Source organism: Quercus robur, chromosome 4, assembly GCF_932294415.1.
Source record: "Quercus robur chromosome 4, dhQueRobu3.1, whole genome shotgun sequence".
NCBI classification, from domain to species: domain Eukaryota; kingdom Viridiplantae; phylum Streptophyta; class Magnoliopsida; order Fagales; family Fagaceae; genus Quercus; species Quercus robur.
The window spans coordinates 12141185-12158581 of NC_065537.1; the positions used below are offsets into that span (position 1 = coordinate 12141185).

At 31.4% G+C, this 17397-nt stretch overlaps 1 pseudogene; it reads right to left on the reverse strand.

Moving 5' to 3' along the window:
• Window positions 1-404: 404 nt before the first annotated feature.
• On the reverse strand, window positions 405-13989 carry LOC126721381 (G-type lectin S-receptor-like serine/threonine-protein kinase At4g03230; annotated as a pseudogene).
• Between the last annotated feature and the right edge of the window lie 3408 nt (window positions 13990-17397).

The window sequence follows — 17397 nt, forward strand, 5'->3', positions numbered from 1 at the left end:
TCCCAAGCAACACCATGGAAGCTTAGGTTTAGAACTAAGCATACGTAACATATTCCAACCCTCCATCCTACACCCTGTATCAGGCTCTCCATAAAACCCAGTCAATCTCCACGCAATTTCCGAACCACCATGCACAATCGAATCTATGTGATAGTTCGAAAAACTATCCACCCATACATCAATCCCTGCTTTCCACAAAAGAGCTAAACCACCACCCCTATCATCCGTAGGTACCGTAAAACAACCATCAAAGAAAATCTGATCTTTAACCCATTTCATACGCTCCTTAGATGACCATGTTTCAGATAAAAACACAATCATGGGATCTTGTGCTTGCACAATATCGGCAAGCTCTTGAACTGCACGCCGGTTCCCAAGCCCCCTGCAGTTCCAAGCTAAGATTTTCATGGCTGTCGGCGGGGCTGAGCATCAGCCTCCACCGTTTGAATTTTGTGAACAATTGCTTGTTTCTTTCTACTAACTCTCACAAGATCCCTTTCCTCGCTCGAATCTTCCCTAGTACGTTTCAGAGAACAAAACTCCAAAGTTTGCGTGGAAGAAGCACTATCACGTACAGGTTGTAGAGGCACATCCTTCACCACCCTTTCTAACTCACCCATTCGAACTCCCACATCATTAACCCCGCTGCCCCTAACAACCTCCCCATTATTCTCCCCACCATCAAAACGTTCTAACTCCGCATCTATATCATCCAACTGAGCTTGAAAATCCTGACCAATGGGACCACTTTGCTGTCCTAGTTCCATATTTATATTCGGACTACTCACCTTCGGATTTCTGTCAACTTCCACATCCCCTGGTACCGTAACCTTAGCATGCATACCAACACAACCTGTATTTATATTCGGACCACTTTGTTTTTGTTTGTTTGTTTGTTTATATATATATATATATATATATGCTATAGTTAAGTTCTTATAGTAAGTGATGTGCTATAATATATGTACAACATTCTCCAAAACATGTGGCACTCTAATTTAATGTTCAGCCTTAATCATTAACTTTCTTCCTACTCATCCTACTATACTTCAAAACATGGGCTGGCGTTTTAAACTTCATTAAAGGCAAGAAGCCCATTAAGATGACAAATTAGAGCAAATTACAGTCCAGTGTAACTCTATTGATTGTCCCCACATTTAGATGATTTTTTTTTTTGATAAACCACATTTAGATGATAGTAATTGATTGTTCTCACGTTTAGCTCATCTCAAAACTAGGATTTGTAGTCTCAATGTAGTGATCGGTTTAGTCACTCAATTCTAAAGATTAAAAGATTTCAACGTTTTTAGTCTTTTGGACTTCAGTATTGGACTCTTCCACTACTTCTTCTTCTTCTTCTTCTTTTTTTTTTCCTGAAATCAAAGAGTTTCTCCCATTATTTGCATGTTATAAAAACCTATTATAGTCCTATAGTTCGCTAGACAAAGAAAAGTGAACCGGCGTATTTTTTTTTTTTTTAAGAATAACCCAAATGAAGTTTGAATCTGATACGTATCAGATTCAAATTTCATTCCTTCTTTGCTAAACTCAAGGTATTTTTTGCCTTCTATTTTCTTCTCTCCTTTTTATTATTTAAATAGTTCTGTTGTCTACTTGAATATCAAATGGGTATTTGCACGCAAAGTGTTTGTTAAAATGCCTAAGTGTTTTGCCCTTTTTTTTCCTTCTTTTTTTTAGAATTTGATTTTGATAACATACCTCCTATTTCATTTGGCCAGCCCCTAATAGAAATGAATAATAGGAAGAAATTACCCTTTAACTTTAACTTCTGTGATTTTACTTTACTATTATATAAATCTCCACATAGAATAAAGTCTCACCTAGGAAGAAGCTGAGTTGGTTCTAAGTAGTAATGGAAGCCATGAAAGTAGAATGCATGGATTTTTTTAAAGCTATCTGATTTTTTTTGGCTTACTGAGTCAATGTTAAGGACTTAATGTCAAACTTATTTTGTATAGGTACTATTGTTTTAGTTGTGGGCACAATTCGATGTGTTTTGATGTTTGTGTTTGCTATTCACAAGTAGAGGGATATTGCTCCATTGGATGTGAATGGTGATGTTGGGGTCTCAGACAATGATTGTGAGGTACATGTTTTTGATGTCAAGTTTTCTGATTTCCTTTTATATCAAGTTGTGATAGTTGTTTAGTGACATTTAGTGCTGCCCCTAATTAACTAAAAGTGAGTTGTTACTTCCTTCTTATTATTTTTTTTTTATTGAAGTTATTTGTAATTTGTGGAGTTGAAGATAAATGTTACGTTACAAACGCCCCCTAAACCCAATTTTTTTGTAGTGGTTAATGGAAAATTGTTTTGATGTAGCATGTAACTTCAATTTTTTTGGGCTCAAGTACAATTGGTGGTGCCCCTATTTAACTTCAAGTGAGTTTTGTTTTATTGAAGTCATCTACAACTTGTGGAGTCGTGGATAAATGAAAAATTCTATTGATGCAGCATGTAACTAATTAGCAAATGTCATTGGTATAATTCTAATAGAAAATTTAATTGCAATTTTTTTTAGTAGATAAAAATATGTTCATGTTATTACCATATGTTCCATATTCTACATAACATTCTCATATAGAAGCTTACAACATTATTTGTGCATCGTGCGGGCCCTCCACTAGTTACTACTAATTAACATGAACCACATAGTTTTTTTTTTTTTTTTTTTTTTTTTTTTTTTTTTTTTTTTTAACAAAGTCTATAGACAAAAAATTTGACAACTTTCCACACTTGTTGATGTGGCATATTGATAGTGGTAAGTAAAAAAACTGATGTAAGTGATAGACTTAGATAAAAACTAGTAAAAGTTTGCGAACTCAACTTATAAAAAATGTTATGACTTTTTGTGTAATGCTTTTTTTTTTTTTAGAAATGCTATATTCACAATATTTTCACAACAAATCGTAGATAATAAGTTGTTATTATTTTTAATTTGAACCCATCAATGAAATTAATTTTTTGTCATCAAGAATAGCCCGTAACAACCTACCACTTATAATTTATTGTGAAAGTATTATGAAAAATATTGTGGATATAACATTTCTCTCTCTCTCTCTCTCTCTCTCTCTTATTTTTCATTTGATAAAAAAGTTATTTTATTTATTCGCTAATATTTGGGCTTAATTAATATTATTATAATGAAAATTGAAATCGAGACATTTTATATATTTAAATATAATTTTTTTATTAAAAATAAATATTACTTAACTCTATTATCTTGTTTTGGATGCAAAATTACTACTAATTAACATAAACCACATAGTTTTTTTTTTTTTTACAAAGTCTATATAGACAAAAAATTTGACAACTTTTCACACCTGTTGATGTGGTATATTAATAATGGTAAGTAAAAAAGTGATTAAGTGATGGACTTAGTTAAAAACTAGTAAAAGTTTGCGAATTCAACTTATAAAAAATGTTGTAAATTTTTGTGTATTGTTTTTTTTTTTTTTTTTTTTTTTTTTTTTGAGAAGTGCTACATTCATATTATTTTCACAACAAATCCTAGATAGTAAGTTGTTACTGGTTTTAATTTAAAACCATCAATGAAATTAATTTTTTATCATCAATAATAGTCTGTAACAACTTAACATGTAAGATTTATTATGAAAGTTTTGTGAAAAATATTGTGAACATAGCATTTCTCTCTCTCTCTCTCTCTCTCATTTTTCTTTTGATAAAAAAGTTATTTTATTTATTCGCTAATATTTAGGCTTAATTAATACTATTATAATGAAAAAAAAAAAACCTCTATTAATTAAAATTTGGGGTTTTTTTTTTTTTTTCCTTGGGTCCTTAAGCGACCACATCATTTACTTTCACTATTGAGCCGCTATGAGAATGCTTGAACTTTGAGAATCTGGTTAGATCTTCATCCTAGGAACTATATATGGTCACATCTAGAGTAGGTTTAAATCACTAAATGAAACCATAGACAACTTAACAAGATATACTTTTAAGGAAAATGGAGTTTAGGAAGATCATCTCCAATCCGACATGCAGGAATTTGCTCAAGAGAGGAAATATTATGAAAGTAAAAGTCTAGAGTTAACTGGCTGAATTATCTAAATACCTTAAAATAAGTTCGTAACTCAATGTTAAATTTATTTTATTTTTTTCTTATTTTAGATATGATTAATACTATATATTAAACCTATGGTTCCATAGTGATTGCTCTTTATTATTAGGTCAAGACATCAATGAATTTTGGGTATTAGTGGAAATTTAACCATAAATCTTTTATTCGAGATAACAGAGTTACTAATTGAGTTAATTGAAACCCATATCTAAATACCATTTTTTGTTTACAGAAAATGTTAAAATCATTAATCAATATCAATATCATATACTATAAAATAAAAGTTGGGCTTAGAAGTCATGGTTGCGTCAAGTGGTTTCACCAAATTGCAAATTTTTTTTTTTAGATTTTAATATTTTTCTTCTCCTATAATTACTAAGTTGATAATTTTAATTACAATCCAAATTCTTTATCTAATCCATCTAATCCTTATTTCTTTTACATGTAGTTTATTATAATCCAAATTCATCATCTAATCCTTAATTTTTAAGTGTAGTGTTTTTTTTTGTTTTTTTTATTTTTTATTTTTTTATTTTTATTTTTATAAAAAAAGCAGCAACTTTTTTATTGTTTAATTACCACACTACACGTATTTATTTGTTTTTTTTTCTTTGAAAGGTAAATTTAGTTGGTTGGTGCCATACAACTACACACTACAATTGTGTCTATCTAAATATTATCAACAAAGCCTAAAATAGTATAAAAAAAAGGAAAAAAAAACCCCAAAGCATAAAATATTAAAATGTGTAGTTGTGTACGTAAAAGTATAGCTAATCCCATGAATTAAAAAAAAAAAAATCACTAGGAGGATATTCATACAGGAAGAATTGATAATAAATTTATTATCTAATTTTTTTTCAAATATATTTTGTTTTAATTTATTTTTTTGTATAAATATCAAATTTTTGAATAACAAAAAAAAGAAAAAAAAGAAAAAAGAAAAAAAAAAAGCTAATAATGTTAATAACTTGATTTTTACGATATGAAAAAATACTTGTAATTAACGTTAACAAATTGATCTTTATATCAACTTCTTCACAACATAAATTTATTGTTTTAAATAGAAACAACTTTTTATCAACTTTTTCTTTTTTTGGTTGAAGTTTACCGTGGTTGAAATTTTGATTGTTGGATAAATATTGGAATGATTATGGATAATAGTTTTATTATATCATGACTCTCATCTTTAAATTTTCAGGTCACTATAAATAATAAGGCCAGATTCACGAATATTCTTATTAATATTTTGAACGTCCAAGTATCTATCATTGCTTCAAAAAGTAAACTCCCAATTTTTTTTTTGTTTTTTGTTTTTTTCCTTTTTTCAGGGAGTTTCCTTGAGTTTTCAAAACACTCAATCAAACAATACTCTTGGTATTGAGTTTTTCTCAAAAAAAATTCTTGAAGTTTATATTTACACATTTTGTTTTAATAGGGTGAAATTCAGTGCCTCCTCCCTCACTTTCAAAGACAAAAATTCAATTTTCATATAAGTTTATCTACTTTTTTTTTTTTTTTGAATGTTTAGTAATTTGAGTTGTTCATAGTTCTTAACTATTACATTGAGGTTATCACTTAAATATGCTTTCAATCATTTTTTAAAATTAATGAATTCAAGGTTTTTCATTTAAATATTGGATTTAATTATGCAAACTCCCTTTATAATTTTTTTAGGCATCTCCTTTTATATTAGTTACATAGTTATCTACCATATTCCATTCAATTAATTTTGGACTTATATATGATTTTTTTAATTTATTAATAAAAGCTTACTCTTACACAATATTCATTCTTTATATAACTTAAAGTATAAGGTTACTCATTTAAAAAAAAAATAGAGTAAAAGATTACTTTATTTTTATTATCTATTTAATTTAAATTAAAATAATTTTTTTTCATTAATTTACACATAATTCATGATTAAGTCGTGCATCGCACGGGCATAATACTAGTATAAATAAAAGTAGAGACCTTATGTGAGAGTGTACGAGATTCTATTACGTAGCATTTTAATTTTGTATTTAGCCTTTTCATAACTCTTCATTAATTTATTTATTTATTTATTTTTTTTATGTTACCCAAAAGATCACATTAACTTATTTTTATTGTTATCTCATTAATTAGTCAATAATTGCCTGAGTTTACACCACACTTTTTTCTTTTCTTCATGTTTTTTAGCATACTTTCCATTTTAGTATTAAAAACAAAAGCTAAGAAAATAAAATAAAATTAAGGGCTAATAGTAATAACTAACCAAATAATGCCCTCAAGAGAGATTGCGAGACAAGAAAATTAATGTTGTGGATTATTAAATGAAACACATTGTTTCACCATTACTAAGATAAAATACCTAAGATTGATAAAGCATTTGTAAGAGAGAGAAAGCATTTGCCTGAGTTTACACCACACATTTTTTTCTCTTCTTCATGTCTTTTAGCATACCCACCATTTTAGTATTAAAAACAAAACAAAAGCTAATATAATAATAATAATAATAATAATAATAATAATAATAATAATAATAATAATAATAAAGGACTTATAGTAATAACTAAACAAATAAGGCCCTTGGGAGAGATTAAGAGAAAAGAAAATGTTGTGGATTATTAAATGAAACACATTGTTTCACCATTACCTAGATAAAATACTTGAGATTGACAAAGCATTTGTAAGACAGAGAAAGAGGAATCTAAGGGATTGCCACCTCCATCATGCTTGTCTCCCACCACCATCAAGCCTTTAAAAACCCTAGAGGTAGTAAATTTTAATTTTTCTTTTCAAATTAGGGGCTTAAATATGATTTAGGTTTGAGTAATTTAGTTGGATAGCTTTGCTTTGGGTATATAAGTAGAGAGAATATTTGGTGTGTAATGTAAAACCATATTCTACCCTGCATGATTTTAAATCATCTATAAGACAGATACATACGCATATAGACGGACCCATGATTTCAAGCTAGAGGGGGCTGGAGTATACGCAATTTTTTTTTTTTTTTTTTAATCCAAATAGACATTCATGTAGTATTAACAAATTATAAATAAATGATTTCATTTTTTTTAATACATTAAGATGCAATCATTTGCCAACAAAGACAAAAAAATTGGCTAGGATTTTTTTTTTTTTTTTTTGAAGTTTGAACATTCACAATAGTGGTGCTAAAAAATTTAGCTTTTAGCACCTCAAAAAACTATTTTCTCTATTTTACCACCCCACTTTACCATACACCAAACACCAAATGTTATAACTTAATTTAAAATAATATAAACAATTCTTTAAAATAATAAAGGAAGAGAGAGAATTTGAGTTTTTTAATTGCAGTAAGAGAGAGAATCCTAATAAAATATTGTATTTTATTTTTAACAACTTGCTACAGCCAACTAGTATTTTTACTTGTTTACCGTAGTTGCAAAAATTTAGTTTTAGCTTCTTCAATAACATATGGTTTTTTGGTGGTAAAAAAAAAAAAAAAAAATATATATATATATATATATATATTTTTTTTGCTAAAATACAATCACCATTGCGAATGCTTTTATTATTTTTGTTAAGTTTTTGGGTTAGATAATTGCTAATTGGACTTGGTTGCATAGGCTGATTGGAGAGTAGGGGGGCCTAAGGTTTTGGAAGAAGGGGCTCAGCTACAAAAATGAAAAATATAACAATTGAAAAAAAAATTCTTCAGGCCAGGTGGGCCCCGGGCCATCTTAGGTCCACCCCTATATATGCACTTGTCTGCGCCATGTCTTAATATAGCACTATCGATGAGTGGAAAATGGTAAGAGTTAGGTATACTTTAATTTCATAGTATGCAACCCATGAACAACAAAAATTAATTAATTTTCATGGTTTTGTTACTCTTTTACATTTATTTTGGTTTCATGATTTTTTTTTTAAATAATAATAATAATCTTACCTTAAGAATGTGACAAATGTGTAGTGAAGCTAATAAACTAATTTTTAATATCTTAAGATATAGAAGTTTATTTATTCTAATTTAGTTTACTTTTTATTTATAATATATGTACAACATTCTCCAAAACCGTCTTACAAAAAATATCACAAAATTATTTATGCATCACACAGACAACTTACTTACTAGTTACTACAAATTGCAATACAAAATACTTACAAATTATTGTGAAAGTAAACATAATTTGTGCCATTTTATCAACTTATAATTAAATATTTAAATTATTTTTCCAAGTTTGATGAAATATTAATTTGTAAAAATTATGTACTAATAAAATTTGTAATAACCCAAACATTATTCTTTTTTTCACATCTCCATCATCATCATAAGGTGGTGTAACTTTATGGATATATATTTTTATAAAAGATGATATTGGATGGAAATTGAGAAATGCTTTCTTAATGATATTTTTCTCTAGCAACCAATCAAACCAAAAGATAATACCATTCTGTGTGCTCATCAAAAATGAGAAACAAGTTGAAAGTGTCATCTTCCAACTAAGATCCTTGAATGCTCTTAGGCTTTACGGCTTTATTCTTTTATCACAGCTGGAAACACAGTGAAGGATATGACTGTTTCACTGTTTGGGTTTTCCACTGTTTCTTTATAGGATGCTTCATGGTAAAAGAGCTATAAGCTACTCACATTGACTTGTTCTCAAAACTGAAAACCTAATTAATCTAAGTCCCCAATATAATATCATTCTTGCACATAAGATCTTCCATCTTGTTAAAATAAACAGGCAGAGAAAGAACAACAATTGTTCTGAAGAGAATCTTTGTATATTTTTTGTATTCTTTGCTCTCCTCAAATGTATGGCCTTTAGTGAGTAATTGATAAGTTGGATTGAAAATGGCAGTCCTTTAGGGTTTTTGTTGGCTTGATATTCCAGCAGATAATACACATATGAGACTGTACAAATAACTTCTTTCAAGTAGATGAACGTGCTACATATTCCCGTAGCCAAGCTATCTTGTTGGTGATAAATCAAACCCTAAAAAGGTTCTATGCAATGATTATTGGACAAACGTGTCTACACATGTTGGCTTCAAATTTAGAATAGGTGGCCTTAAAAATCCTTACAAAGATTTTGCAACCTGTAACTTAGAAACTTGTGTTTTCCAATCATTCCCTTTGCTCTCAGTTCCATTATGATAGATATAAATTATGATATGTTTTAGAATATTTTTTTTGTTGGTTAAGTTTTAAGAGTCTTTAAATTGGGTTTCAGGGTTGTAAACAAAAATGAAGTACTTAGGTTAGTAGAATTTCATATTTTTGTCTCTCTATTTTTTTAGTGGATATTCTGGTAACTCTTCTTATGAATTCAAAGAACTCTAGTTGATCAATGGCTATTTTTTATTGAGGTAAATGCGATTTGGTTCTTGCTATCTTCTACCCCCGTTAGCTAGCCCTTTGTTGTTATTTGCTTAAGGAAGAAAAAATGAGATAATGTGCACTTTATTTTCCCCATAAAAAGTTGTGGCTAACTTGTTCCAATCAAATTTTCGATATATTTTTTGAAACATAATAATCTATATATAAAATAATAGATGAAGCAGAGAGAGTGTGAAATTGAATTCCAAATTAGAACTTTAATTTTGTGCCATGTGTCTAGAATCTGAAATTGAAGTTGAATTTTGCATCATGTGGCTAAATGTATGTGGACTCATTCTCATTAAAACCATTTCTATGTATCGGGTCAAGTGAGTTACTGTGCTAATTAAGTTTTTTCTTGATTTTATAGTCAAAAGTGAAAACCAAAGAGATTAATATCGGTGATAAGAACTTGGTTTGGGTACATTGCATAATTTCCAAAAAGATAGCAAAGCTAGAGTTTGCATCTTTGTTATAAATTGCTTACAAAGTTTGCATCTTTACATTTGCACTGAGTTTCAGATTAAAGTGCTTTCTTCTTGGTTTTGACACTGAGTTTTGTTTACTATTCACTTACAAAGTTCGCATCTTTACATTTGTTATAAATTGCCAATATGTGATTAGATGCACATTATGCCTAAAATTCACTATCCTTATATTTGACTTTTTGTTCAGGTTTGACACCTATAACAATGAAGAAAGCACTGCTGTGGACCGATGGATGATACTTTTTACAGGCTGCAAAGGAACTTAGTGATCAATGGAATCTCACACAAATTGGAGAGGACCCGGTTGTAGATGTCTGGATGGCAGATGTGAGTCACTATGTTTTTAAAATGTTCAGTGAAGGTAAAGGTTATGAACAATGTAAATTTTCCGAAGAGAGATTAATTATTCTATATTTACGCAAGTTTGGTCACCTTCTTAGAATGGATCACTCCACCCTGTCTTTCTACTAGAATTTTTTATTCAGATTGTTACAATTTAATTCGAAATTTTATTTGAATTTTCCTATTGTTGTTACTGTCATATATTATCATTCCAATTGTTCAATTAGAATCTGAAATTGGAGTCCAATTTTACTACACACGTGTACAATCTAATTATTTTTAATTTTGCTGTCATGTGCAGAAGCCAATGAGATGAAATTAATAACACATTAAACACTCATGCTTTGGGAATCGGTAGTACCAATCTAAATCCATTGGACCAGCTTCGTGATAATACAACTATGAAGGATGTATAAAAACACGCACAAACCCCTCTCTCTATAAAAAGAGATTGGAGAGAATTTCTTTTATCAGCCATGGAACTTCAGAGGTTTTTTCTTCACACAAATGCCCATCATGTTACAAAATGACCCATCGTAAAACTACAAAATGAGTACAACTCTGAGGGTTTTTTTTTTTTTTTTTTTTTTTTAATTTAAAATTTTTTAAGCTGCAAAAATTTCAATCACCAATAGAGATTGAAGATTCAAAAGCGTGAATGGATTTTTTGGATAAACATTGTCACCAAGGTTCATCTTTCTGTGTAAAAAATATATACTGCTAAGTTTTGTTAATGAAATTTTCTGATTAATAATATAAATTTAGACTTAACTGAGCCTTTTAAACATGAATAAACTCATGATTAATAATATATCCATTCCCGTGCGGTAGCACGGGGCTACATATTAGTATAAATAATTTAAAAAACAATATAAACATAATTAGTCTAATCTAAATTAACCATAACATGGAAAACAATTGCAACAAGAACATGGCTAAGAAATAAGGTATATATTAGTAATAAATTAGCGTTTAATGACTTTAATCAGAAAATACATATATGATATCGATGTCAATCTTAGTATTAATGTGACATTGACTGAGAATCTGGGATGTTCCACCCTAGCTATGAGAATCTGGTCGGTATTTAAAACTTTTTTTAGAGAATTCAAGATGATGAAGCCACATGTTGATTCAAATTTTATCAGTTGTACTTATTGACTTCTCCCAGATGTAAACCTTGACTCTATAGTAATAACATGTGTTGTTTTAGCAAATTGAACAATACGTCAAAGAAATCGAATTTTCTACAACAAATGGTTAATAAAAGAAAAAGATCTATGATATATATGACTAAGAAAATTGCACATTAATATGTAGCGTAGTTGAAAGGGGAAGATTTATTTTTTATTTTTTAGATAAATACCAATTTCATTAAGCACAAGACAAGAACAACACTAACATCCTTCCTCCACACATCCTGAGTAGATTGAGGCAGGGAGCTAGTTCATATTACAACAATTACAGGGAAAGGTGTAATTGACAATTCTCTACTATGAGCCACCATTACGGCCATATTTGCAAAGAAAGTTAATGAGGGAGAAAAGAAACCTGAACCTAACAGAAGTGGTAAAGCTAGATAACAAAGGATAATTATCCTCTCTATTACTATATCATCTGCCATAGCAGAAGTGGACAAGCAATCCACTAAAAAGAACGATTTGAGTCTTTGTTAGGACCTGGGAATAATTGCCCTAAAGCCATTTCATCCAAAAAAAAAATGGTTGGTTTTTTGGCAAAGGCAATGGTGTACTATCATTTCTTAACATAAATAACACATCTGACATAGTGGGCCGATCATCAGTGTTATTCTGTATACATAGGAGACCGATATGGATCCATCTCAACACCTTATCTTTGACACATGAATCACTTATTGAAGGATCAATTAGTTCTAGCCCTTGGCCTTCTTCCCATAAATTGCATGCCTGAGAAAATCATTTACAATATTAGAAGCACACATAACAATTAATATAAATAAAATCCAAACCTTAAATTTAATCGACATACATATCCTACTAAATTGAGTGTGTAGTCAACATGGTAGAAACTATTGTTTTTTCTACCACTCACGATTTCAAGCATCAAGACTCCAAAGCTATAGACATCGGATTTTATAGAGAACACCCCTTCCATCGCATACTTAGGAGATAAATAGCCACTACATCAAAAATACAATAAATATTTCATTTCACAAGTGATTGAATTGAGCACATGTAATAGTAAGATTAAAATATGACCTTAATCATCACAAGTGTAGGGGTTTATTATTAACTTACTATGTTCCAACAATTACATTAGTGTTTTCTTCCAATTCATCCAGTTTCAAAATTTGTGCCATGCCAGAATCAGAAATCTTAGGATTCATGTTTTGGTCAAGGAGTATGTTACCGGCTTTTAAATCTCTATGAATTATTCTTCGTCTTGAATAATTTGAGCGATTCCTTCAATTATGTTGAAACGTTTTTTCCAATCTAATAACTTTCTCCTCTTTAAATCTATCCGATATAAACAATTAAACAGATGTGATCAATAATCTAGTTTTTAGAAAGCAATATAATAAACTTCAATTTTATTTTTGAAAAATAAGCAAAGGAAGTAGTAGTAAAAGTCAATGTTTTTCTATCCAGATAGAAACCAATCTAAACTTTTGTTGGGCATGTATTCATAAACCAACATCCTCTCTTCTCCATGAATGCAACAACCAATAAGTTTAACAATATTCACATGATGGAGTTTAGGCATGACTATTAGCTCATTCTTGAACTCCAGTATTCCTTGTCCTGAAATTCGCCCTAATCACTTTATCGCTATTGTTTGCCCCCCCGCCAATTTTCCCTGATGTGGTGATTAAAAAAGATTAATTCAGCTTAGATGTAAGTTACTCAAAACTACTTGATGTGAAAATTTATTTAGAGGTGACCTTATACACAGGCCCAAAGCCTCCTTCTCCAAGCTTGTTTTCTAATGAAAAATTGTTTGTTGCAGCCATGACACTTGTATAGCTAATTACACTGAAACGAGCTCCATCATTCCCATCATTTAGAATTTCATTTATGTTGATAGATGGGTCCAAGCTCAATTTAGCAAGCAATCCATTTTCACCGTTTGTTTCATCACTCCCTATTTAAATTTCCATAGAACATCACAATTTGCATATATCATATTAATAATCAAGAGTTGGTAAATTTAAATATTATATATATATATACACACTCACCTTGAATTACAACTGCTCTCCGTTTGAGTAGATAACACAATATGCAGAAAACAATCACGAGTAGAGCAATGGCTGTGAAAATTGCAACGCATATCCACTTCTTTGTTCCTATACCTGGTCATATATAGCAGTGCTAGTAATGAGCAAAAGAGATCCATCAAAGGGATCATGCAAAGTTCAGATCCTTCAAACACAAAATTTAACTAATTAAAAAGGTGTAGAAATGCAAACTAATTAATATAACTTATTATCAGGCTCCAATCTAACCAATTTTTGAAATCTTTAACAGTTTGTATTTGAAACCTCAGTGAAAGAGAAAATTAGACATACCTTAGTTTTTTTTTTTTGAGAATCAGACATACCTTAGTTTAGTTAGTTTTACTAATGGTTTAATTTTTAAAATTCTTGCTCTAGATTCATTTTTTGCTGCTTCTGTAATTTGTGTAATCCCAGAGTACAAGGCACATAAACCTTGAATAAGATCCATATTTAAGATCCTTAGCCATGGCTAATTTCTGTACCATCTATATATAAGCAACAAACATTTTTCCACTAAAACCTCAATTAAGATAATTAAGATGCAATACATATGAATATCTAGCTAGGGCAAAACTTTTAATGAACAAAACTTTAGTGTGTGTGTATGTAGAGAGAGAGAGAGAGAGAGAGAGAGAGAGAGAGAGAGAGAGAGAGAGAGAGAAGGAGGGAGGAGAGATCCAAGCTGCTATTTCTTGATCAAGAATTTAAGTTTGGAGAAAGCTCGATCTGAATCTGTTTGTGAACTGAGGAAATGATTGAACATATCTAAATCTGCTGTGATGACCCTACCTGCATCGTCACAAATTATCTAAATATATACATTTAAAAGTTGCACTATTCACCACCCAGATTCGAAGTTGCTCAAATTCAATGACTCTTGCATTATTGGTAATTTTCCTTAAATAAATAAGCACAAACTTAAAAGTTGCATTATATATATATTGCTCAAATTCAATGACTCTTGCAATGTGAACCTTCTTTCTGTGGAAACTAGGAACCTTGAGGAATTGAGTGTATCACCTGATTTAAGATTATTCACATTTACACCATGAGAAGAAGTACACAACAAGCATGAGAAAAATAGAATGAGCACAAATTTGAAAATGTTTATCATGTTGTTAGCCAGTAAGATAGAAACTAATGACCTTTCACTTGTTTGCTAATTAGCTAGCTACTTATATGCTCATGCCAGCGTATATCATACAGCTGCTGCCTGCTAAGGTCAAACACGTTAGGCGGTCCATTGAAAGATGACATTTTTTTTTTTTTTTTTTTTTTTGAGAAACATTAATGAAAGAAGACTGGTATTTTTGAGACATAACCAAAAATTTATTAAAGAAATAATTTCATTGGTTAATGAACTATGCATAGACACAAAAGAATCAAAGGTATGAACTATCACAAATCCGTGGTCCAATTATTTTACTAAATAAGTACGCTCCAACACTTCATTTCACATTGCCTCTTTACCTTTTTTATCTTTTCTTATAAATTAAAGTAGTATGATTTTTGTTTTTCCAACCATCTATTCTATTAAAACTCTATATCATAGGTTTTAGGGCTTGGTTGTCACAAAATAAATCAAATTTTAGTTAAGTAATTAATTAATTATGCTCTTGATTGGATTATTAACACATTACACAAGTACAAATCACATATGACACCAATATGATGACCAATGAAAATTGATGAAACAATCCGCTTCACAATAAAAAAAAAAAAAAAAAAAAAAAAAAAAAAAATTGAGAATGATTTAACCTAAACAATCCTCAAGACAACATATCCACTAGAATAGAATCAAAGTTTGTACAATAAATTTAACCCTAAATTTAGTGCTACCTCATTTAGTACTTATTGGTGTGACTACACTTAACTCTGAAATCCACAGACTCTTCTATTTTGGATAGTTGTAGACGAACTCTTTTGTTCATGACTCCAAGATCCACTCTCAAAGATTTAATTAGTAACTATGTTTAGTTGATTTCAGAAACATCACTCTATCGTTGGATTTGATGTTTTGCATGTAATCTCTAGTTGATGCTTCAAGAGAGCTTGGAAAAATCCAGATCTACATAGTAACATTGCTCTCTTGTGTATGTAAAACGTGCTCAAAAATTTGTATTTATATGTACTTAAGTTCCATCAAAACCCTAGATCAAACGGTTGAGAAAAGAAATTGAGAATCCAAATTGCTTGACTCTTAATTAGTTGAGACATGTTGTTCGATTGGTTGAGATAAGTGGTTATCGACCTGTCAAGCTATAGTTGAAATGCAGTCTTGCAAGGGTTCCTTTTCTGCATTCTTGATCAAATATTATCTAATGTAATTTTATTTAGATAAACTAAATTGTTCATGGTTGCGAATCCAAAAATATGGACTTTTCAATATCATTAGACATTTTTTTATAATCGTGTTTGCATATGAAATTATATAGAATGTGATAGAGAAGCGGAAAATAATCCATCTCCAGCTCGTCCAAAGGGTTCGTCCAGAGCCTACAGCGCAGGTTGATCCAAGAGTCAACCCAGAAGAAGGAGAGACGTCCATTAAATAATAGCACCACTCCATAAGTTTAAGTCTCCCATGGACGAAAAGATCGTCCATGAGGTTCGTCCATGAGAAGTCGTCAAATATCCTTGGACGACTAAACCACCTTACACCAGACGGACGAAACCTCAACACTTAGACTTCCAGCAAACCTCAACTATCTCGACAAACCCTTCGAATAAGTTAACTTCCATTTAGCAGTTACCATTTTATATCCGTTGAGGGAAGTTTACTCCGGAGTTGTTGGATTCCACAAAACCTGGGGAGGTTATCGAACAAATAACCGCCCCAGGCTCCCTATATAAGGGACCGGTCTGGACCCGACAGAGGTAAGTCTTTTCTCTCAGACACATTTGCAAAATACTTGGAACTTATTCTCCTACAAATCTAACTTCTCCATCGGAGGGGGTTCGACCGGTCTTCTCCGGTCTCCTCTTTTGATCGCATTCTCTTCCTTGCAGGCCATTCTACCTTACTGATTTCGAACACTATCAGTTGGCGCCGTCTGTGGGAAACGAAGGTTGTTTTGCGACTTTCTTTTCCTCGACAAAAGGGTTAGGATGGTCAGGACCAGGTCGAGGGCTACTAGCCCTGGCCGTCAGGGAAGCAGAGGCGCTTCAAGTGATCCTCAGCGTGATCGCCAATCTGCACCAGTCATGCAGACGTCATCCGTTCAGAATATGCAATCCATGGCGGCTGCAATGGCGGAATTGACTCGCCAAAACCAGGAGTTAAGAATGGAGATCACTCACAGGAGACAGACACGTGAGGAACATGCAGGGCAGACGCAAGGCCATGGTGACACACAGAATACTGAGATTGGAAGTCAGTTTAGAGGCACCACTTCACGGACAGTGCCACACTTGAAAGAGGAGATGGACCAAATGAAGAAAGTCATGGAGGAGATGAAGGAGAACATGAGGAGAACGAATCCTATAGAGGATTTGGTTCACAGGACTGACTCTCCTTTTACGGCTTCCATCAATGGCCACCCTCTACCATCAAAGTTCAAACTACCTTCCCTGGACTCGTATGACGGGACGCGTGACCCCTTCGATCACATTGCAACATTCAAGACAACAATGCACCTTCAAGGGGTCCCTGATGAAATCATGTGTCGAGCCTTCCCTACTACCCTTAAAGGCCCGGCACGAGTTTGGTTCAGTAAAATCCCCCCAAGTTCCGTAAGTTCTTTCGAAGAGTTAAGCAAGTTGTTTGTTAACAATTTCATCGGGGGACAGAGGCACAAGCGCTCTTCGTCCAGCTTACTGACCATAGAACAAGGGGAGAACGAAAGCCTGCGGTCAT